Genomic DNA, 23,891 nt, shown 5'->3' on the forward strand with positions numbered 1-23,891 from the left:
ACTTGGCACTGGTGCCACCTTGGGTCTGGGAACCATCCTGCGTATCGTGGATTCTAAGGAGCCAGCCCGTCACTCCCAGCCACAGGCCCCCAAACACAAACCACAGCGCTTTTCTCTGGAAAACAAACCCGCCTGCCGACATTTTGATGGCAGATTGCAGGAGCCACTTGCTGCTATCAAATCAGCCCAACTTGGCACTGGTGCCACCATGGGTCTGGTCACCATCCTGCCTATCGTAGCTTTTCAGGAGCCAGCCGGTCACTCCCAGTCATAGGCACCCAGACACAAACCTCTGCCCGTTTCCCTGGCAAACAAAAGTAAGCTGCCCCGCTTCTGGATGGCAGATTGTAGGACGCACTTGGTACTATCAAACCAGCCCGACTTGGCACTGGTGCCACCTCTGGTCTGGGAACTATGGTGCGTATCGTGGATTCTAAGGAGCCAGCCGGCCACTCCCAGCCATAGGCACCCAAACACAAACAACGGCGCTTTCCCCTGGAAAACAAAACTCGCCTGCCAACTTTTTGATGGCAGATTGCAGGAGCCACTTGGTACTATCAAACCAGCTCAACTTGGCACTGGTGCCACCATGGGTCTGCTCACCATCCTGCCTATCGTAGCTTTTCAGGAGCCAGACGGTCACTCGCAGCCATAGGCCCCCAGACAAAAACCTCGGCCCGTTTCCCTGGCAAACAAAAGTAAGCTGCCCCGCTTCTGCATGGCAGATTGCAGGAGCTATTTAGTACTATCAAACCAGCCCGACTTGGCACTGGTGCCACCATGGGTCTGGTCACCATCCTGCCTATCGTAGCTTTTCAGGAGCCAGCCGGTCACTCCCAGCCATACGCCCCCAGACAAAAACCTCGGCCCGTTCCCCTGGCAAACAAAAGTAAGTTATCCCACTTCTGGATGGCAGATTGCAGGAGCCACTTTTCACCATCAAACCAGCCCAACTTGGCACTGGTGCCACCTCTGGTCTGGGAACCATCCTGCGTATCGTGGATTCTAAGGAGCCAGCCGGCCACTCCTGCCACAGGCCCCCAAACACACACAACGGCGCTTTTCCCTGGATAACAAACTCGCCTGCCAACTTTTTGATGGCAGATTGCAGGAGCCACTTGGTACTATCAAACCAGCCCAACTTGGCACTGGTGCCACCATGGGTCTGGTCACCATCCTGCCTATCGTAGCTTTTCAGGAGCCAGGCGGTCACTCCCAGCCATAGGCCCTGAGACACAAACCTCGGCCCGTATCGCTGGCAAACAAAAGTAAGCTGCCCCGCTTCTGGATGGCAGATTGCAGGAGCCACTTGGTACTATCAAACCAGCCCAACTTGGCACTGGTGCCACCTCTGGTCTGGGAACCATGCCGCGTATCGTGGATTCTAAGGAGCCAGCCGGCCACTCCCAGCCACAGGCCCCCAAACAGAAACAACGGCGCTTTTCCCTGGAAAACAAAACTCGCCTGCCAACTTTTTGATGGCAGATTGCAGGAGCCACTTGGTACTATCAAACCAGCCCGACTTGGCACTGGTGCCACCATGGGTCTGGTCACCATCCTGCCTATCGTGGATTCTAATTAGCCATCTGTCCACTCCCAGCCACAGGCCCCCAAACAAAAACAACGGCGCTTTTCCCTGGAAAACAAAACTCGTCTGCCAACTTTTTGATGGCAGATTGCAGGAGCCACTTGGTACTATCAAACCAGCGCAACTTGGCACTGGTGCCACCTTGGGTCTGGGAACCATGCCGCGTATCGTGGATTATAAGGAGCCAGCCGGCCACTCCCAGCCACAGGCCCCCAAACACAAACCACAGCGCTTTTGCCTGGAAAACAAAATTCGCCGGCCAACTTTTTGATGGCAGATTGCAGGAGCCACTTGGTACTATCAAATCAGCCCAACTTGGCACTGGTGCCACCATGGGTCTGGTCACCATCCTGCTTATCGTAGCTTTTCAGGAGCCAGCCGGTCACTCCCAGCCATAGGCGCCCAGACACAATGCTCTGCCCTTTTCCCTGGCAAACCAAAGTAAGCTGCCCCGCTTCTGGATGGCAGATTGCAGGAACCACTTGGTACTATAAAACCAGCCCGACTTGGCACTGGTGCCACCTCTGGTCTGGGAACCATGCTGCGTATCGTGGATTCTAAGGAGCCAGCCGGCCACTCCCAGCCACAGGCCCCCAAACAAAATCAACGGCGCTTTTCCCTGGAAAACAAAACTCGCCTGCCAACATTTTGATGGCAGATTGCAGGAGACACTTGGTACTATCAAACCAGCCCAACTTGACACTGGTGCCACCATGGGTCTGGTCACCATCCTGCCTATCTTAGCTTTTCAGGAGCCAGCCGGTCACTCCCAGCCATAGGCCCCCAGACACAAAGCTCGGCCCGTTTCCCTGGCAAACAAAAGTAAGCTGCCCCGCTTCTGGATGGCAGATTGCAGGAGCCACTTGGTACTATCAAACCAGCCCAACTTGGCACTGGTGCCACCTTGGGTCTGGGAACCATCCTGCGTATCGTGGATTCTAAGGAGCCAGCCGGTCACTCCCAGCCACAGGCCCCCAAACACAAACCACAGCGCTTTTCCCTGGAAAACAAACCCGCCTGCCGACATTTTGATGGCAGATTGCAGGAGCCACTTGCTGCTATCAAATCAGCCCAACTTGGCACTGGTGCCACCATGGGTCTGGTCACCATCCTGCCTATCGTAGCTCTTCAGGAGCCAGCCGGTCACTCCCAGTCATAGGCCCCCAGACACAAAGCTCGGCCCGTTTCCCTGGAAAACAAAAGTAAGCTGCCCCGCTTCTGGATGGCAGATTTTAGGACGCACTTGGTACTATCAAACCAGCCCGACTTGGCACTGGTGCCACCTCTGGTCTGGGAACTATGGTGCGTATCGTGGATTCTAAGGAGCCAGCCGGCCACTCCCAGCCATAGGCACCCAAACACAAACAACGGCGCTTTTCCCTGGAAAACAAAACTCGCCTGCCAACTTTTTGAAGGCAAATTGCAGGAGCCACTTGGTACTATCAAACCAGCTCAATTTGGCACTGGTGCCACCATGGGTCTGCTCACCATCCTGCCTATCGTAGCTTTTCAGGAGCCAGCCGGTCACTCCAAGCCATAGGCCCCCAGACAAAAACCTCGGCCCGTTTCCCTGGCAAACAAAAGTAAGCTGCCCCGCTTCTGCATGGCAGATTGCAGGAGCTATTTAGTACTATCAAACCAGCCCGACTTGGCACTGGTGCCACCATGGGTCTGGTCACCATCCTGCCTATCGTAGCTTTTCAGGAGCCAGCCGGTCACTCCCAGCCATAGGCCCCCAGACAAAAACCTCGGCCCGTTTCCCTGGCAAACAAAAGTAAGTTATCCCGCTTCTGGATGGCAGATTGCCGGAGCCACTTTTCACCATCAAACCAGCCCAACTTGGCACTGGTGCCACCTCTGGTCTGGGAACCATCCTGCGTATCGTGGATTCTAAGGAGCCAGCCGGCCACTCCCAGCCACAGGCCCCCAAACACAAACAACGGCGCTTTTCCCTGGATAACAAACTCGCCTGCCAACTTTTTGATGGCAGATTGCAGGAGCCACTTGGTACTATCAAACCAGCCCAACTTGGCACTGGTGCCACCATGGGTCTGGTCACCATCCTGCCTATCGTAGCTTTTCAGGAGCCAGGTGGTCACTCCCAGCCATAGGCCCTGAGACACAAACCTCGGCCCGTATCCCTGGCAAACAAAAGTAAGCTGCCCCGCTTCTGGATGGCAGATTGCAGGAGCCACTTGGTACTATCAAACCAGCCCAACTTGGCACTGGTGCCACCTCTGGTCTGGGAACCATGCTGCGTATCGTGGATTCTAAGGAGCCATCCGTCCACTCTCAGACACAGGCCACCAAACACAAACAACGGCGCTTTTCCCTGGAAAACAAAACTCGCCTGACAACTTTTTGATGGCAGATTGCAGGAGCCACTTGGTACTATCAAACCAGCCCAACTTGGCACTGGTGCCACCATGGGTCTGGTCACCATCCTGCCTATCGTAGCTTTTCAGGAGCCAGCCGGTCACTCGCAGCCATAGGCCCCCAGACACAAACCTCGGCCCGTTTCCCTGGCAAACAAAAGTAAGCTGCCCCGCTTCTGGATGGCAGATTGCAGGACGCACTTGGTAGTATCAAACCAGCCCGACTTGGCACTGGTGCCACCTCTGGTCTGGGAACCATCCTGCGTATCGTGGATTCCTAGCAGCCAGCCGGCCACTCCCAGCCACAGGCCCCCAAACACAAACAACGGCGCTTTTCCCTGGAAAACAAAACTCGCCTGCCAACATTTTGATGGCAGATTGCAGGAGCCACTTGGTACTATCAAATCAGCCCAACTTGGCACTGGTGCCACCATGCGTTTGGTCACCATCCTGCCTATCGTAGCTTTTCAGGAGCCAGACGGTCACTCCCAGCTATAGGCCCCCAGAGAAAAACCTCGGCCCGTTTCCCTGGCATACAAAAGTAAGCTGCCCCGCTTCTGGATGGCAGATTGCAGGAACAACTTGGTACTATCAAACCAGCCCGACTTGGCACTGGTGCCACCTCTGGTCTGGGAACCATCCTGCGTATCGTGGTTCTAAGGAGCCATCCGTCCACTCCCAGCCACAGGCCCCCAAACACAAACAACGGCGCTTTTCCCTGGAAAACCAAACTCGCCTGCCAACATTTTGATGGCAGATTGCAGGAGCCACTTGGTACTATCAAACCAGCCCAACTTGGCACTGGTGCCACCATGGATCTGGTCACCATCCTGCCTATCGTAGCTTTTCAGGAGCCAGACGGTCACTCCAAGCCATAGGCGCCCAGACAAAAAGCTCGGCCCGTTTCCCTGGCAAACAAAGTAATCTGCCCCGCTTCTGGATGGCAGATTGCAGGACGCACTTGGTACTATCAAACCAGCCCGACTTGGCACTGGTGCCACCTTGGGTCTGGGAACCATCCTGCGTATCGTGGATTCTAAGGAGCCAGCCGGTCACTCCCAGCCACAGGCCCCCAAACACAAACCACAGCGCTTTTCCCTGGAAAACAAAACTCGCCTGCCAATATTTTGATGGCAGATTGCAGGAGCCACTTGGTACAATCAAATCAGCCCAACTTGGCACTGGTGCCACCATGGGTCTGGTCACCATCCTGCCTATCGTAGCTTTTCAGGAGCCAGCCGGTCCCTCCCTGCCATAGGCCCCCAGAGAAAAACTTTGGCCCGTTTCCCTGGCAAACAAAAGTAAGCTACCCCGCTTCTGGATGGCAGATTGCAGGAGCCACTTTGCACCATCAAACTAGCCCGACTTGGCACTGGTGCCACCTCAGGTCTGGGAACCATCCTGCGTATCGTTCATTCTAAGGAGCCAGCCGGCCACTCCAGCCACAGGCCCCCAGACACAAACAACGGCGCTTTTCCCTGGAAAACAAAACTCGCCTGCCAACTTTTAGATGGCAGATTGCAGGAGCCACTTGGTACTGTCAAATCAGCCCAACTTGGCACTGGTGCCACCATGGGTCTGGTCACCATCCTGCCTATCGTAGCTTTTCAGGACCTAGCAGGTCACTCCCAGCCATAGGCGCCCAGACACAAAGCTCGGCCCGTTTCCCTGGCAAACAAAAGTAAGCTGCCCCGCTTCTGGATGGCAGATTTCCGGAGCCACTTGGTACTATCAAACCATCCCGACTTGGCACTGGTGCCACCTCTGGTCTGGGAACCATGCTGCGTATCGTGGATTCTAAGGAGCCATCCGTCCACTCCCAGCCACAGGCCCCCAAACACAAACAACGGCGCTTTTCCCTGGAAAACAAAACTCGCCTGCCAACATTTTGATGGCAGATTGCACGAGCCACTTGCTACTATCAAATCAGCCCATCTTGGCACTGGTGCCACCATGGGTCTGGTCACCATCCTGCCTATCGTAGGTGTTCAGGCGCCAGCCGGTCACTCCCAGCCATAGGCCCCCAGAGAAAAACCTCGGCCCGTTTCCCTGGCAAACAAAAGTAAGCTGCCCCGCTTCTGGATGGCAGATTGCAGGAGCCACTTTGCACCATCAAACCAGCCCAACTTGGCACTGGTGCCACCTCTGGTCTGGGAACCATGCTGTGTATCGTGGATTCCAATTAGCAAGCCGGCCACTCCCAGCCACAGGCCTCCAAACACAAACAACGGCGCTTTTCCCTGGAAAACAAAACTCGCCTGCCAACTTTTTGATGGCAGATTGCAGGAGCCACTTGGTACTATCAAACCAGCCCAACTTGGCACTGGTGCCACCATGGGTCTGGTCACCATCCTGCCTATCGTAGCTTTTCAGGACCTAGACGGTCACTCCCAGCCATAGGCCCCGTGACACAAAGCTCGGCCCGTTTCCCTGGCAAACAAAAGTAAGCTGTCCCGCTTCTGGATGGCAGATTGCAGGATCCACTAGGTATTATCAAACCAGCCCGACTTGGCACTGGTGCCACCTCTGGTCTGGGAACCATCCTGCGTATCGTGGATTCTAAGCAGCCAGCCGGCCACTCCCAGCCACAGGCCCCCAAACACAAACAACGGCGCTTTTCCCTGGAAAACAAAACTCGCCTGCCAACATTTTGATGGCAGATTGCAGGAGCCACTTGGTACTATCAAACCAGCCCAACTTGGCACTGGTGCCACCATGGGTCTGGTCACCATCCTGCCTATCGTAGCTTTTCAGGAGCCAGCCGGTCACTCCAAGCCATAGGCCCCCAGACAAAAACCTCGGCCCGTTTCCCTGGCAAAGAAAAATAAGCTACCCCGCATCTGGATGGCACATTGCAGGAGCCACTTTGCACCATCAAACTAGCCCGACTTGGCACTGGTGCCACCTCTGGTCTGGGAACCATCCTGCGTATCGTGGATTCTAATTAGCCATCCGTCCACTCCCAGCCACAGGCCCCCAAACAAAAACAACGGCGCTTTTCCCTGGAAAACAAAACTCGCCTGCCAAATTTTGATGGCAGATTGCCGGAGCCACTGGGTGCTATCAAACCAGCCCAACTTGGCACTGGTGCCACCATGGGTCTGGTCACCATCCTGCCTATCGTAGCTTTTCAGGAGCCAGCCGGTCACTCCCAGCCATAGGCCCCCAGACAAAAAGCTCGGACCGTTTCCCTGGCAAACAAAAGTAAGTTATTCCGCTACTGGATGGCAGATTGCAGGAGCCACTTTTCACCATCAAACCAGCCCGACTTGGCACTGGTGCCACCTCTGGTCTGGGAACCATGCTGCGTATCGTGGATTCTAAGGAGCCTGCCGGCCACTCCCAGCCACAGGCCCCCAAACACAAACAACGGCGCATTTCCCTGGATAACAAACTCGCCTGCCAACTTTTTGATGGCAGATTGCAGGAGCCACTTGGTACTATCAAACCAGCCCAACTTGGCACTGGTGCCACCATGGGTCTGGTCACCATCCTGCCTATCGTAGCTTTTCAGGAGCCAGCCGGTCACTCCCAGCCATAGGCCCCGGGACACAAACCTCGGCCCGTTTCCCTGGCAAACAAAAGTAAGCTACCCCGCTTCTGGATGGCAGATTGCAGGACGCACTTGGTACTATCAAACCAGCCCAACTTGGCACTGGTGCCACCTTGGGTCTGGGAACCATCCTGCGTATCGTGGATTCTAAGGAGCCAGCCGGTCACTCCCAGCCACAGGCCCCCAAACACAAACCACAGCGCTTTTCCCTGGAAAACAAAACCCGCCTGCCGACATTTTGATGGCAGATTGCAGGAGCCACTTGCTACTATCAAATCAGCCCAACTTGGCACTGGTGCCACCATGGGTCTGGTCACCATCCTGCCTATCGTAGCTTTTCAGGAGCCAGCCGGTCACTCCCAGCCATAGGCCCCCAGACACAAAGCTCGGCCCGTTTCCCTGGCAAACAAAAGTAAGCTGCCCCGCTTCTGGATGGCAGATTGTAGGACGCACTTGGTACTATCAAACCAGCCCGACTTGGCACTGGTGCCACCTCTGGTCTGGGAACCATGGTGCGTATCGTGAATTCTAAGGAGCCAGCCGGCCACTCCCAGCCATAGGCACCCAAACACAAACAACGGCGCTTTTCCCTGGAAAACAAAACTCGCCTGCCAACTTTTTGATGGCAGATTGCAGGAGCCACTTGGTACTATCAAACCAGCCCAACTTGGCACTGGTGCCACCATGGGTCTGGTCACCATCCTGCCTATCGTAGCTTTTCAGGACCTAGACGGTCACTCCCAGCCATAGGCCCCGTGACACAAAGCTCGGCCCGTTTCCCTGGCAAACAAAAGTAAGCTGTCCCGCTTCTGGATGGCAGATTGCAGGATCCACTAGGTATTATCAAACCAGCCCGACTTGGCACTGGTGCCACCTTGGGTCTGGGAACCATCCTGCGTATCGTGGATTCTAAGGAGCCAGCCGGCCACTCCCAGCCACAGGCCCCCAAACACAAACAACGGCGCTTTTCCCTGGAAAACAAAACTCTCCTGCCAACATTTTGATGGCAGATTGCAGGAGCCACTTGGTACTATCAAACCAGCCCAACTTGGCACTGGTGCCACCATGGGTCTGGTCACCATCCTGCCTATCGTAGCTTTTCAGGAGCCAGCCGGTCACTCCAAGCCATAGGCCCCCAGACAAAAACCTCGGCCCGTTTCCCTGGCAAAGAAAAATAAGCTACCCCGCTTCTGGATGGCACATTGCAGGAGCCACTTTGCACCATCAAACTAGCCCCACTTGGCACTGGTGCCACCTCTGGTCTGGGAACCATCCTGCGTATCGTGGATTCTAAGCAGCCAGCCGGCCACTCCCAGCCACAGGCCCCCAAACACAAACAACGGCGCTTTTCCCTGGAAAACAAAACTCGCCTGCCAACATTTTGATGGCAGATTGCAGGAGCCACTTGGTACTATCAAACCAGCCCAACTTGGCACTGGTGCCACCATGGGTCTGGTCACCATCCTGCCTATCGTAGCTTTTCAGGAGCCAGCCGGTCACTCCCAGCCATAGGCCCCGGGACACAAACCTCGGCCCGTTTCCCTGGCAAACAAAAGTAAGCTACCCCGCTTCTGGATGGCAGATTGCAGGACGCACTTGGTACTATCAAACCAGCCCAACTTGGCACTGGTGCCACCTTGGGTCTGGGAACCATCCTGCGTATCGTGGATTCTAAGGAGCCAGCCGGTCACTCCCAGCCACAGGCCCCCAAACACAAACAACGGCGCTTTTCCCTGGAAAACAAAACCCGCCTGCCGACATTTTGATGGCAGATTGCAGGAGCCACTTGCTACTATCAAATCAGCCCAACTTGGCACTGGTGCCACCATGGGTCTGGTCACCATCCTGCCTATCGTAGCTTTTCAGGAGCCAGCCGGTCACTCCCAGCCATAGGCCCCCAGACACAAAGCTCGGCCCGTTTCCCTGGCAAACAAAAGTAAGCTGCCCCGCTTCTGGATGGCAGATTGTAGGACGCACTTGGTACTATCAAACCAGCCCGACTTGGCACTGGTGCCACCTCTGGTCTGGGAACCATGGTGCGTATCGTGAATTCTAAGGAGCCAGCCGGCCACTCCCAGCCATAGGCACCCAAACACAAACAACGGCGCTTTTCCCTGGAAAACAAAACTCGCCTGCCAACTTTTTGATGGCAGATTGCAGGAGCCACTTGGTACTATCAAACCAGCTCAACTTGGCACTGGTGCCACCATGGGTCTGGTCACCATCCTGCCTATCGTAGCTTTTCAGGAGCCAGCCGGTCACTCCCAGCCATAGGCCCCCAGACACAAACCTCGGCCCGTTTCCCTGGCAAACAAAAGTAAGCTGCCCCGCTTCTGCATGGCAGATTATAGGAGCTATTTAGTACTATCAAACGAGCCCGACTTGGCACTGGTGCCACCTCAGGTCTGGGAACCATCCTGCGTATCGTGGATTCTAAGGAGCCAGCCGGCCACTCCCAGCCACAGGCGCCCAAACACAAACAACGGCGCTTTTCCCTGGAAAACAAAACTCGCCTGCCAACATTTTGATGGCAGATTGCAGGAGCCACTTGGTACTATCAAATCAGCCCAACTTGGGACTGGTGCCACCATGGGTCTGGTCACCATCCTGCCTATCGTAGCTTTTCAGGAGCCAGCCGGTCACTCCCAGCCATAGGCCCCCAGACAAAAACCTCGGCCCGTTTCCCTGGCATACAAAAGTAAGCTGCCCTGCTTCTGGATGGCAGATTGCAGGAACCACTTGGTACTATCAAACCAGCAAAACTTGGCACTGGTGCCACCTTGGGTCTGGATACCATGCTGCGTATCGTGGATTCTAAGGAGCCAGCCGGCCACTCCCAGCCACAGGCCCCCAAACACAAACAACGGCGCTTTTCCCTGGAAAACAAAACTCGTCTGCCAACTTTTTGATGGCAGATTGCCAGAGCCACTTGGTACTATCAAACCAGCCCAACTTGGCACTGGTGCCACCTTGGGTCTGGGAACCATCCTGCGTATCGTGGATTCTAAGGAGCCAGCCGGCCACTCCCAGCCACAGGCCCCCAAACACAAACCACAGCGCTTTTCCCTGGAAAACAAAATTCGCCGGCCAACTTTTTGATGGCAGATTGCAGGAGCCACTTGGTACTATCAAATCAGCCCAACTTGGCACTGGTGCCACCATGGGTCTGGTCACCATCCTGCTTATCGTAGCTTTTCAGGAGCCAGCCGGTCACTCCCAGCCATAGGCGCCCAGACACAATGCTCTGCCCTTTTCCCTGGCAAACCAAAGTAAGCTGCCCCGCTTCTGGATGGCAGATTGCAGGAACCACTTGGTACTATAAAACCAGCCCGACTTGGCACTGGTGCCACCTCTGGTCTGGGAACCATGCTGCGTATCGTGGATTCTAAGGAGCCAGCCAGCCACTCCCAGCCACAGGCCCCCAAACAAAATCAACGGCGCTTTTCCCTGGAAAACAAAACTCGCCTGCCAAATTTTTGATGGCAGATTGCAGGAGCCACTTGGTACTATCAAACCAGCCCAACTTGACACTGGTGCCACCATGGGTCTGGTCACCATCCTGCCTATCTTAGCTTTTCAGGAGCCAGCCGGTCACTCCCAGCCATAGGCCCCCAGACACAAAGCTCGGCCCGTTTCCCTGGCAAACAAAAGTAAGCTGCCCCGCTTCTGGATGGCAGATTGCAGGAGCCACTTGGTACTATCAAACCAGCCCAACTTGGCACTGGTGCCACCTTGGGTCTGGGAACCATCCTGCGTATCGTGGATTCTAAGGAGCCAGCCGGTCACTCCCAGCCACAGGCCCCCAAACACAAACCACAGCGCTTTTCCCTGGAAAACAAACCCGCCTGCCGACATTTTGATGGCAGATTGCAGGAGCCACTTGCTGCTATCAAATCAGCCCAACTTGGCACTGGTGCCACCATGCGTCTGGTCACCATCCTGCCTATCGTAGCTTTTCAGGAGCCAGCCGCTCACTCCCAGCCATAGGGCCCCAGACACAAATCTCGGCCCGTTTCCCTGGCAAACAAAAGTAAGCTGCCCCGCTTCTGGATGGCAGATTGTAGGACGCACTTGGTACTATCAAACCAGCCCGACTTGGCACTGGTGCCACCTCTGGTCTGGGAACTATGGTGCGTATCGTGGATTCTAAGGAGCCAGCCGGCCACTCCCAGCCATAGGCACCCAAACACAAACAACGGCGCTTTTCCCTGGAAAACAAAACTCGCCTGCCAACTTTTTGATGGCAGATTGCAGGAGCCACTTGGTACTATTAAACCAGCCCAACTTGACACTGGTGCCACCATGGGTCTGGTCACCATCCTGCCTATCGTAGCTTTTCAGGAGCCAGACGGTCACTCGCAGCCATAGGCCCCCAGACAAAAACCTCGGCCCGTTTCCCTGGCAAACAAAAGTAAGCTGCCCCGCTTCTGCATGGCAGATTGCAGGAGCTATTTAGTACTATCAAACCAGCCCGACTTGGCACTGGTGCCACCTCAGGTCTGGGAACCATCCTGCGTATCGTGGATTCTAAGGAGCCAGCCGGCCACTCCCAGCCACAGGCCCCCAAACACAAACAACGGCGCTTTTCCCTGGAAAACAAATCTCGCCTGCCAAATTTTGACGGCAGATTGCAGGAGCCACTTGGTACTATCAAATCAGCCCAACTTGGGACTGGTGCCACCATGGGTCTGGTCACCATCCTGCCTATCGTAGCTTTTCAGGAGCCAGCCGGTCACTCCCAGCCATAGGCCCCCAGACACAAACCTCGGCCCGTTTCCCTGGCATACAAAAGTAAGCTGCCCTGCTTCTGGATGGCAGATTGCAGGAACCACTTGGTACTATCAAACCAGCAAAACTTGGCACTGGTGCCACCTTGGGTCTGGATACCATGCTGCGTATCGTGGATTCTAAGGAGCCAGCCGGCCACTCCCAGCCACAGGCCCCCAAACCCAAACAATGGCGCTTTTCCCTGGGAAACAAAACTCTCCTGCCAACTTTTTGATGGCAGATTGCAGGAGCCACTTGGTTTTATCAAATCAGACCAACTTGGCACTGGTGCCACCATGGGTCTGGTCACCATCCTGCCTATCGTAGCTTTTCAGGAGCCAGCCGGTCACTCCCAGCCATAGGCCCCCAGACACAAACCTCGGCCCGTTTCCCTGAAAAACAAAAGTAAGTTATCCCGCTTCTGGATGGCAGATTGCCGGAGCCACTTGGTACTATCAAACCAGCCCGACTTGGCACTGGTGCCACCATGGGTCTGGTCACCATCCTGCCTATCGTGGATTCTAATTAGCCATCCGTCCACTCCCAGCCACAGGCCCCCAAACAAAAACAACGGCGCTTTTCCCTGGAAAACAAAAATCGTCTGCCAACTTTTTGATGGCAGATTGCCAGAGCCACTTGGTACTATCAAACCAGCCCAACTTGGCACTGGTGCCACCTTGGGTCTGGGAACCATGCTGCGTATCGTGGATTAGAAGGAGCCAGCCGGCCACTCCCAGCCACAGGCCCCCAAACAAAAACCACAGCGCTTTTCCCTGGAAAACAAAATTCGCCGGCCAACTTTTTGATGGCAGATTGCAGGAGCCACTTGGTACTATCAAATCAGCCCAACTTGGCACTGGTGCCACCATGGGTCTGGTCACCATCCTGCTTATCGTAGCTTTTCAGGAGCCAGCCGGTCACTCCCAGCCATAGGCGCCCAGACAGAATGCTCTGCCCTTTTCCCTGGCAAACCAAAGTAAGCTGCCCCGCTTCTGGATGGCAGATTGCAGGAACCACTTGGTACTATAAAACCAGCCCGACTTGGCACTGGTGCCACCTCTGGTCTGGGAACCATGCTGCGTATCGTGGATTCTAAGGAGCCAGCCGGCCACTCCCAGCCACAGGCCCCCAAAGAAAAACAACGGCGCTTTTGCCTGGAAAACAAAACTCGCCTGCCAAATTTTTGATGGCAGATTGCAGGAGCCACTTGGTACTATCAAACCAGCCCAACTTGACACTGGTGCCACCATGGGTCTGGTCACCATCCTGCCTATCTTAGCTTTTCAGGAGCCAGCCGGTCACTCCCAGCCATAGGCCCCCAGACACAAAGCTCGGCCCGTTTCCCTGGCAAACAAAAGTAAGCTGCCCCGCTTCTGGATGGCAGATTGCAGGAGCCACTTGGTACTATCAAACCAGCCCAACTTGGCACTGGTGCCACCTTGGGTCTGGGAACCATCCTGCGTATCGTGGATTCTAAGGAGCCAGCCGGTCACTCCCAGCCACAGGCCCCCAAACACAAACCACAGCGCTTTTCCCTGGAAAACAAACCCGCCTGCCGACATTTTGATGGCAGATTGCAGGAGCCACTTGGTACTATCAAATCAGCCCAACTTGGCACTGGTGCCACCATGGGTCTGGTCACCATCCTGCCTATCGTAGCTTTTCAGGAGCCAGCCGGTCACTCCCAGCCATAGGCCCTCAGACACAAAGCTCGGCCCGTTTCCCTGGCAAACAAAAGTAAGCTGCCCCGCTTCTGGATGGCAGATTGTAGGACGCACTTGGTACTATCAAACCAGCCCGACTTGGCACTGGTGCCACCTCTGGTCTGGGAACTATGGTGCGTATCGTGGATTCTAAGGAGCCAGCCGGCCACTCCCAGCCATAGGCACCCAAACACAAACAACGGCGCTTTTCCCTGGAAAACAAAACTCGCCTGCCAACTTTTTGATGGCAGATTGCAGGAGCCACTTGGTACTATTAAACCAGCTCAACTTGGCACTGGTGCCACCATGGGTCTGGTCACCATCCTGCCTATCGTAGCTTTTCAGGAGCCAGACGGTCACTCGCAGCCATAGGCCCCCAGACAAAAACCTCGGCCCGTTTCCCTGGCAAACAAAAGTAAGCTGCCCCGCTTCTTCATGGCAGATTGCAGGAGCTATTTAGTACTATCAAACCAGCCCGACTTGGCACTGGTGCCACCTCAGGTCTGGGAACCATCCTGCGTATCGTGGATTCTAAGGAGCCAGCCGGCCACTCCCAGCCACAGGCCCCCAAACACAAACAACGGCGCTTTTCCCTGGAAAACAAAACTCGCCTGCCAAATTTTGACGGCAGATTGCAGGAGCCACTTGGTACTATCGAATCAGCCCAACTTGGGACTGGTGCCACCATGGGTCTGCTCACCATCCTGCCTATCGTAGCTTTTCAGGAGCCAGCCGGTCACTCCCAGCCATAGGCCCCCAGACAAAAACCTCGGCCCGTTTCCCTGGCAAACAAAAGTAAGCTGCCCTGCTTCTGGATGGCAGATTGCAGGAACCACTTGGTACTATCAAACCAGCAAAACTTGGCACTGGTGCCACCTTGGGTCTGGATACCATGCTGCGTATCGTGGATTCTAAGGAGCCAGCCGGCCACTCCCAGCCACAGGCCCCCAAACACAAACTACGGCGCTTTTCCCTGGAAAACAAAACTCTCCTGCCAATTTTTGATGGGAGATTGCAGGAGCCACTTGGTTTTATCAAATCAGACCAACTTGGCACTGGTGCCACCATGGGTCTGGTCACCATCCTGCCTATCGTAGCTTTTCAGGAGCCAGCCGGTCACTCCCAGCCACAGGCCCCCAGACACAAACCACAGCGCTTTTCCCTGGAAAACAAAATTCGCCGGCCAACTTTTTGATGGCAGATTGCAGGAGCCACTTGGTACTATCAAACCAGCCCAACTTGGCACTGGTGCCACCATGGGTCTGGTCACCATCCTGCCTACCTTAGCTTTTCAGGACCTAGCCGGTCACTCCCAGCCATAGGCCCCCAGACACAAATCTCGACCCGTTTCCCTGGCAAACAAAAGCAAGCTGTCCCGCTTCTGGATGGCAGATTGTAGCACGCACTCGGTACTATCAAACCAGCCCGACTTGGCACTGGTGCCACCTCTGGTCTGGGAACCATCCTGCGTATCGTGGATTCTAAGGAGCCAGCCGGCCACTCCCAGACATAGGCACCCAAACACAAACAACGGCGCTTTTCCCTGGAAAACAAAACTCGCCTGCCAACATTTTGATGGCAGATTGCAGGAGCCACTTGGTACTGTCAAACCAGCCCGACTTGGCACTTGTGCCACCATGGGTCTGCTCACCATTCTGCCTATCGTAGCTTTTCAGGAGCCAGCCGCTCACTCCCAGCCATAGGCCCCCAGACAAAAACTCGGCCCGTTTCCCTGGCAAACAAAAGTAAGCTGCCCCGCTTCTGGATGGCAGATTGGAGGACGCACTTGGTACTATCAAACCAGCCCGACTTGGCACTGGTGCCACCTCAGGTCTGGGAACCATCCTGCGTATCGTGGATTCTAAGGAGCCAGCCGGCCACTCCCAGCCACAGGCCCCCAAACACAAACAACGGCGCTTTTCCCTGGAAAACAAAACTCGCCTGCCGACATTTTGATGGCAGATTGCAGGAGCCACTTGGTACTATCAAACCAGCCCAACTTGGCACTGGTGCCACCATGGGTCTGGTCACCATCCTGCCTATCGTAGCTTTTCAGGAGCCAGCCGGTCACTCCCAGCCATAGGCCCCGAGACACAAACCTCGGCCCTTTTCCCTGGTAAACAAAAGTAATCTGCCCCGCTTCTGGATGGCAGATTGCAGGAGCCACTTTGCACCATCATACTAGCCCGACTTGGCACTGGTGCCACCTTGGGTCTGGGAACCATCCTGCGTATCGTGGATTCTAAGGGGCCAGCCGGCCACTCCCAGCCACAGGCCCCCAAACACAAACAACGGCGCTTTTCCCTGGAAAACAAAACTCGCCTGCCAAATTTTGACGACAGATTGCAGGAGCCACTTGGTACTATCAAATCAGCCCAACTTGGGACTGGTGCCAGCATGGGTCTGGTCACCATCCTGCCTATCGTAGCTTTTCAGGAGCCAGCCGGTCACTCCCAGCCATAGGCCCCCAGACAAAAACCTCGGCCCGTTTCCCTGGCAAACAAAAGTAAGCTGCCCCGCTTCTGGATGGCAGATTGCAGGAACCACTTGGTACTATCAAACCAGCAAAACTTGGCACTGGTGCCACCTTGGGTCTGGATACCATGCTGCGTATCGTGGATTCTAAGGAGCCAGCCGGCCACTCCCAGCCACAGGCCCCCAAACACAAACAACGGCGCTTTTCCCTGGAAAACAAAACTCTCCTGCCAACTTTTTGATGGCAGATTGCAGGAGCCACTTGGTTTTATCAAATCAGCCCAACTTGGCACTGGTGCCACCATGGGTCTGGTCACCATCCTGCCTATCGTAGCTTTTCAGGAGCCAGCCGGTCACTCGCAGCCATAGGGCCCCAGACAAAAAGCTCGGCCCGTTTCCCTGGCAAACAAAAGTAAGCTACCCCGCTTCTGGATGGCAGATTGCAGGAGCCACTTTGCACCATCAAACTAGCCCGTCTTGGCAGTGGTGCCACCTCTGGTCTGGGAACCATCCTGCGTATCGTGGATTTTAAGGAGCCAGTCGGCCACTCCCAGCCATACGCCTCCAAACACAAACAACGGTCCGTTTCCCTGGCAAAGAAAAGTAAGCTGCCCCGCTTCTGGATGTCAGATTGCAGGAACCACTTGTTGCCAAGTTGGGGTGGTTTGATAGTACCAAGTGGCTCCTGCAATCTGCCATCAAAAAGTTGGCAAGCGAGTTTTGTTTTCCAGGGAAAAGCGCCGTTGTTTGTGTTTGGGGGCCTGTGGCTGGGAGTGGCCAGCTGTCTCCTTAGAATCCACGATACGCAGGATGGGTCCCAGACCAGAGGTGGCACCAGTGCCAAGTCGGGCTGGTTTGATGGTGCAAAGTGACTCCTGCAATCTGCCATCCAGAAGCGGGGTAGCTTACTTTTGTTTGCCAGGGAAACGGTCCGAGGTTTGTGTCTGGGGGCCTATGGCTGGGAGTGACCGGCTGGCTCCTAAATGCTACGATAGGCAGGATGGTTCCCAGACCCATAGTGGCACCAGTGCCAAGTTGGGATGATTTGATAGTACCAAGTGGCTCCTGCAATCTGCCATCAAAAAGCTGGCAGGCGAGTTTTGTTTTCCAGGGAAAAGCGCCGTTGTTTGTGTTTGGGGGCCTGTGGCTGGGAGTGGCCGGCTGGCTCCTTAGAATCCACGATATGCAGGATTGTTCCCAGACCCAAGGTGGCACCAGTGCCAAGTCGGGCTGGTTTGATGGTGCAAAGTGGCTCCTGCAATCTGCCATCCAGACGCGGGGCAGCGGATTTTTGTTTCCATGAGAAATGGTCCGTGGTTTGTTTTTGGGGGTATATGGCTGGGCCTGGCCGGCTGGCTCCTTAAAAAGATCGATATGCAGGATGGTTCCCTGACACAAGGTGGCACCAGTGCCACGTTGGGCGGTTTTCGTAGTACAAAGTGCGTCCTAAAATTTGCCATCCAGAAGAGGGGCAGTTGAGTTTTGTTTGCCAGAGAAAAGGGCCGTGGTTTGTTTTTGGGGGCATATGGCTGATAGTGGCCGGCTGGCCCCTGAAAATCCACAATAAGCAGGATGGTTCCCACACCAGAAGTGTCACCAGTGCCAAGTCGGGGTGGTTTGATAGTACTAAATAGCTCCTGCAATCTGCCATGCAGAAGCGGGGCAGCTTACTTTTGTTTCCCAGGGAAACGGGCCGAGGTTTGTGTCTGGGGGCCTATGGCTGCGAGTGACCGGCTGGCTCCTGAAAAGCTACGATAGGCAGGATGGTGACCAGACCCATGGTGGCACCAGTGCCAAGTTGGGCTGGTTTGATAGTACCAAGTGGCTCCTGCAATCTGCCATCAAAAAGTTGGCAGGTGAGTTTTGTTTTCCAGGGAAAAGCGCCGTTGTTTGTGTTTGGGGGCCTGTGGCTGGGAGTGGCCAGCTGGCTCCTTAGAATCCACGATACGCAGGATGGTTCCCAGACCAGAGGTGGCACCAGTGCCAAGTCGGGCTGGTTTGATGGTACAAAGTGGCTCCTGCAATCTGCCATCCAGAAGAGGGGTAGCTTACTTTTGTTTGCCAGGGAAACGGGCCGAGGTTTGTGACTGGGGGCCTATGGCTGGGAGTGACCGGCTGGCGCCTGAAAAGCTACGATAGGCAGGATGGTGACCAGACCCATGGTGGCACCAGTGTCAAGTTGGGCTGGTTTGATAGTACCAAGTGGCTCCTGCAATCTGCCATCAAAAAGTTGGCAGGCCAGTTTTGTTTTCCAGGGAAAAGCGCCGTTGTTTGTGTTTGGAGGCCTGTGGCTGGGAGTGGCCGGCTGCCTCCTTTGAACCCAGGATACGCAGGATGGTTCCCAGAGCCAAGGTGGCGCCAGTGCCAAGTTGGGCTGGTTTGATAGTACCAAGCGGCTCCTGCAATCTGCCATCCAGAAGCGGGACAGCTTAATTTTGTTTCCCAGGGAAACGGGCCGAGGTATTTGTCTGGGGGCCTATGGCTGGGAGTGACTGGCTGGCTACTGAAAAGCTACGATAGGCAGGATGGTTACCAAACTCATGGTGGCACCAGTGCCAAGTTGGGCTGGTTTGATAATACTAAATAGCTCCTGCAATCTGCCATCCAGACGGGGGGCAGCGGATTTTTGTTTGCTGCAGAAAAGTTCCGTGGTTTTTTTTTGGGGGTATATGGCTGGACGCGGCCGGCTGGCTCCTTAAAAGATCGATACGCAGGATTGTTCCCTGACCCAAGGTGGCATCAGTGCCAAGTCGGGCTGTTTTCGTAGTACCAAGTGCGTCCTTCAATTTGCCATCCAGAAGAGGGGCAGTTGAGTTTTGTTTGCCAGAGAAAAGGGCCGTGGTATATGTTTGGGGGCATATGGTTGAGAGTGGCCGGCTGGCCCCTGAAAATCCACGATAGGCAGGATGGTTCCCAGAACCAAGGTAGCACCAGTGCCATGTTGGCCTGGTTTGATAGTACCATGTGGCTCCTGCAATCTGCCATCCAGAAGCGGGTCTGCTTACTTTTGTTTGCCAGGGAAACGGGCCGAGATATTTGTCTGGGGGCCTATGGCTGGGAGTGAGCGGCTGGCTCCTGAAAAGCTACGATAGGCAGGATGGTGACCAGACCCATGGTGGCACCAGTGCCAAGTTGGGCTGGTTTGATAGTACCAAGTGGCTCCTGCAATCTGCCATCAAAAAGTTGTCAGGCGAGTTTTGTTTTCCAGGGAAAAGCGCCGTTGTTCTTGTTTAGAGGCCTGTGGCTGGGAGTGGCCGGCTGCCTCCTTTGAACCCAGGATACGCAGGATGGTTCCCAGACCCAAGGTGGCACCAGTGCCAAGTTGGGCTGGTTTGATAGTACCAAGTGGCTCCTGCAATCTGCCATCCAGAAGCGGGACAGCTTACCTTTGTTTCCCAGGGAAACGGGCCGAGGTATTTGTCTGGGGGCCTATGGCTGGGAGTGACCAGTTGGCTACTGAAAAGCTACGATAGGCAGGATGGTTACCAGACTCATGGTGGCACCAGTGCCAAGTCGGGCTGGTTTGATAATACTAAATAGCTCCTGAAATCTGCCATTCAGACGCGGGGCAGCGGATTTTTGTTTGCTGGAGAAAAGATCCGTGGTTTTTTTTTGGGGGTATATGGCTGGACGTGGCCGGCTGGCTCCTTAAAAAGATCGATACGCAGGATTGTTCCCTGACCCAAGGTGGCATCACTGCCAAGTCGGGCTGTTTTCGTAGTACCAAGTGCGTCCTGCAATTTGCCATCCAGAAGAGGGGCAGTTGAGTTTTGTTTGCCAGAGCAAAGGGCCGTGGTATGTGTTTGAGGGCATATGGCTGAGAGTGGCCGGCTGGCCCCTGAAAATCCACGATAGGCAGGATGGTTCCCAGAGCCAAGGTAGCACCAGTGCCATGTTGGCCTGGTTTGATAGTACCATGTGGCTCCTGCAATCTGCCATCCAGAAGCGGGGCAGCTTACTTTTGTTTGCCAGGGAAACGGGCCGAGATATTTGTCTGGGGGCCTATGGCTGGGAGTGAGCGGCTGGCTCCTGAAAAGCTACGATAGGCAGGATGGTGACCAGACCCAAAGTGGAACCAGTACCAAGTTGGGCTGGTTTGATAGTACCAAGTGGCTCCTGCAATCTGCCATCAAAAATTTGGCAGGCGAGTTTTGTTTTCCAGGGAAAAGCGCCGTTGTTTAGAGGCCTGTGGCTGGGAGTGGCCGCCTGTCCTCGTAGAATCTACGTTACGCAGCATGGTTCCCAGAGCCAAGGTGGCACCAGGGCCAAGTCGGGCAGGTTTGATAGTACCAAATGCATCCTGCAATCTGCCATCCGAAAGCGGGGCAGTTTACTTTTGTTTGCCAGGGAAACGGGCCGAGGTTTTTGTCTGGGGGCCTATGGCAGGGAGTGACCGTCTGGCTCCTGAAAAGCTACGATAGGCAGGATGTTTACCAGACCCATGGTGGCACCAGTGCCAAGTTGGGCTGATTTGATAGTACCAAGTGGCTCCTGCAATCTGCCATCCAGAATCGGGGCAGCTTACTTTTGTTTTCCAGGGAAACGGGCCGAGGTTTGTGTCTGGGGGTCTATGGCTGGGAGTGACCGGCTGGCTCCTGAAAAGCTACGATAGGCAGGATGGTGACCAGACCCATGGTGGCACCAGTGCCAAGTTGGGCTGGTTTGATAGCACCAAGTGGCTCCTGCAATCTGCCATCAAAATGTTGGCAGGCGATTTTTGTTTTCCAGGGAAAAGCGCCGTTGTTTGTGTTTGGGCGCCTGTGGCTCAGAGTGGCCGGGTGGCTCCTTAGAATCCACGATACGCCGGATGGTTCCCAGACCCAAGGCGGCACCAGTGCCAAGTCGGGCTGGTTTGACACTACCACGTGGCTCCTGCAATCTGCCATCCAGAATCGGGGCAGCTTAATTTTGTTTGCCAGGGAAACGGTCCGAGGTTTGTGTCTGGGGGCCTATGGCTGGGAGTGACCGGCTGGCTCCTAAATGCTACAATAGGCAGGATGGTTCCCAGACCCATAGTGGCACCAGTGCCAAGTTGGGATGATTTGATAGTACCAAGTGGCTCCTGCAATCTGCCATCAAAAAGCTGGCAGGCGAGTTTTGTTTTCCAGGGAAAAGCGCCGTTGTTTGTGTTTGGGGGCCTGTGGCTGGGAGTGGCCGGCTGGCTCCTTAGAATCCACGATATGCAGGATTGTTCCCAGACCCAAGGTGGCACCAGTGCCAAGTCGGGCTGGTTTGATGGTGCAAAGTGGCTCCTGCAATCTGCCATCCAGACGCGGGGCAGCGGATTTTTGTTTCCATGAGAAATGGTCCGTGGTTTGTTTTTGGGGGTATATGGCTGGGCCTGGCCGGCTGGCTCCTTAAAAAGATCGATATGCAGGATGGTTCCCTGACACAAGGTGGCACCAGTGCCACGTTGGGCGGTTTTCGTAGTACAAAGTGCGTCCTAAAATTTGCCATCCAGAAGAGGGGCAGTTGAGTTTTGTTTGCCAGAGAAAAGGGCCGTGGTTTGTTTTTGGGGGCATATGGCTGATAGTGGCCGGCTGGCCCCTGAAAATCCACAATAAGCAGGATGGTTCCCACACCAGAAGTGTCACCAGTGCCAAGTCGGGGTGGTTTGATAGTACTAAATAGCTCCTGCAATCTGCCATGCAGAAGCGGGGCAGCTTACTTTTGTTTGCCAGGGAAACGGGCAGAGCTTTGTGTCTGGGGGCCTATGGCTGGGAGTGACCGGCTGCCTCCTGAAAAGCTACGATAGGCAGGATGGTGACCAGACCCATGGTGGCACCAGTGCCAAGTTGGGCTGGTTTGATAGTACCAAGTGGCTCCTGCAATCTGCCATCAAAAAGTTGGCAGGTGAGTTTTGTTTTCCAGGGAAAAGCGCCGTTGTTTGTGTTTGGGGGCCTGTGGCTGGGAGTGGCCGGCTGGCTCCTTAGAATCCACGATACGCAGGATGGTTCCCAGACCAGAGGTGGCACCAGTGCCAAGTCGGGCTGGTTTGATGGTACAAAGTGGCTCCTGCAATCTGCCATCCAGAAGAGGGGTAGCTTACTTTTGTTTGCCAGGGAAACGGGCCGAGGTTTGTGACTGGGGGCCTATGGCTGGGAGTGACCGGCTGGCGCCTGAAAAGCTACGATAGGCAGGATGGTGACCAGACCCATGGTGGCACCAGTGTCAAGTTGGGCTGGTTTGATAGTACCAAGTGGCTCCTGCAATCTGCCATCAAAAAGTTGGCAGGCCAGTTTTGTTTTCCAGGGAAAAGCGCCGTTGTTTGTGTTTGGAGGCCTGTGGCTGGGAGTGGCCGGCTGCCTCCTTTGAACCCAGGATACGCAGGATGGTTCCCAGAGCCAAGGTGGCGCCAGTGCCAAGTTGGGCTGGTTTGATAGTACCAAGCGGCTCCTGCAATCTGCCATCCAGAAGCGGGACAGCTTAATTTTGTTTCCCAGGGAAACGGGCCGAGGTATTTGTCTGGGGGCCTATGGCTGGGAGTGACTGGCTGGCTACTGAAAAGCTACGATAGGCAGGATGGTTACCAAACTCATGGTGGCACCAGTGCCAAGTTGGGCTGGTTTGATAATACTAAATAGCTCCTGCAATCTGCCATCCAGACGGGGGGCAGCGGATTTTTGTTTGCTGCAGAAAAGTTCCGTGGTTTTTTTTTGGGGGTATATGGCTGGACGCGGCCGGCTGGCTCCTTAAAAGATCGATACGCAGGATTGTTCCCTGACCCAAGGTGGCATCAGTGCCAAGTCGGGCTGTTTTCGTAGTACCAAGTGCGTCCTTCAATTTGCCATCCAGAAGAGGGGCAGTTGAGTTTTGTTTGCCAGAGAAAAGGGCCGTGGTATATGTTTGGGGGCATATGGTTGAGAGTGGCCGGCTGGCCCCTGAAAATCCACGATAGGCAGGATGGTTCCCAGAACCAAGGTAGCACCAGTGCCATGTTGGCCTGGTTTGATAGTACCATGTGGCTCCTGCAATCTGCCATCCAGAAGCGGGTCTGCTTACTTTTGTTTGCCAGGGAAACGGGCCGAGATATTTGTCTGGGGGCCTATGGCTGGGAGTGAGCGGCTGGCTCCTGAAAAGCTACGATAGGCAGGATGGTGACCAGACCCATGGTGGCACCAGTGCCAAGTTGGGCTGGTTTGATAGTACCAAGTGGCTCCTGCAATCTGCCATCAAAAAGTTGTCAGGCGAGTTTTGTTTTCCAGGGAAAAGCGCCGTTGTTCTTGTTTAGAGGCCTGTGGCTGGGAGTGGCCGGCTGCCTCCTTTGAACCCAGGATACGCAGGATGGTTCCCAGACCCAAGGTGGCACCAGTGCCAAGTTGGGCTGGTTTGATAGTACCAAGTGGCTCCTGCAATCTGCCATCCAGAAGCGGGACAGCTTACCTTTGTTTCCCAGGGAAACGGGCCGAGGTATTTGTCTGGGGGCCTAT

The sequence above is a fragment of the Melospiza melodia genome, chromosome 2 (assembly GCF_035770615.1).
Source record: "Melospiza melodia melodia isolate bMelMel2 chromosome 2, bMelMel2.pri, whole genome shotgun sequence".
NCBI classification, from domain to species: Eukaryota; Metazoa; Chordata; class Aves; order Passeriformes; family Passerellidae; genus Melospiza; species Melospiza melodia.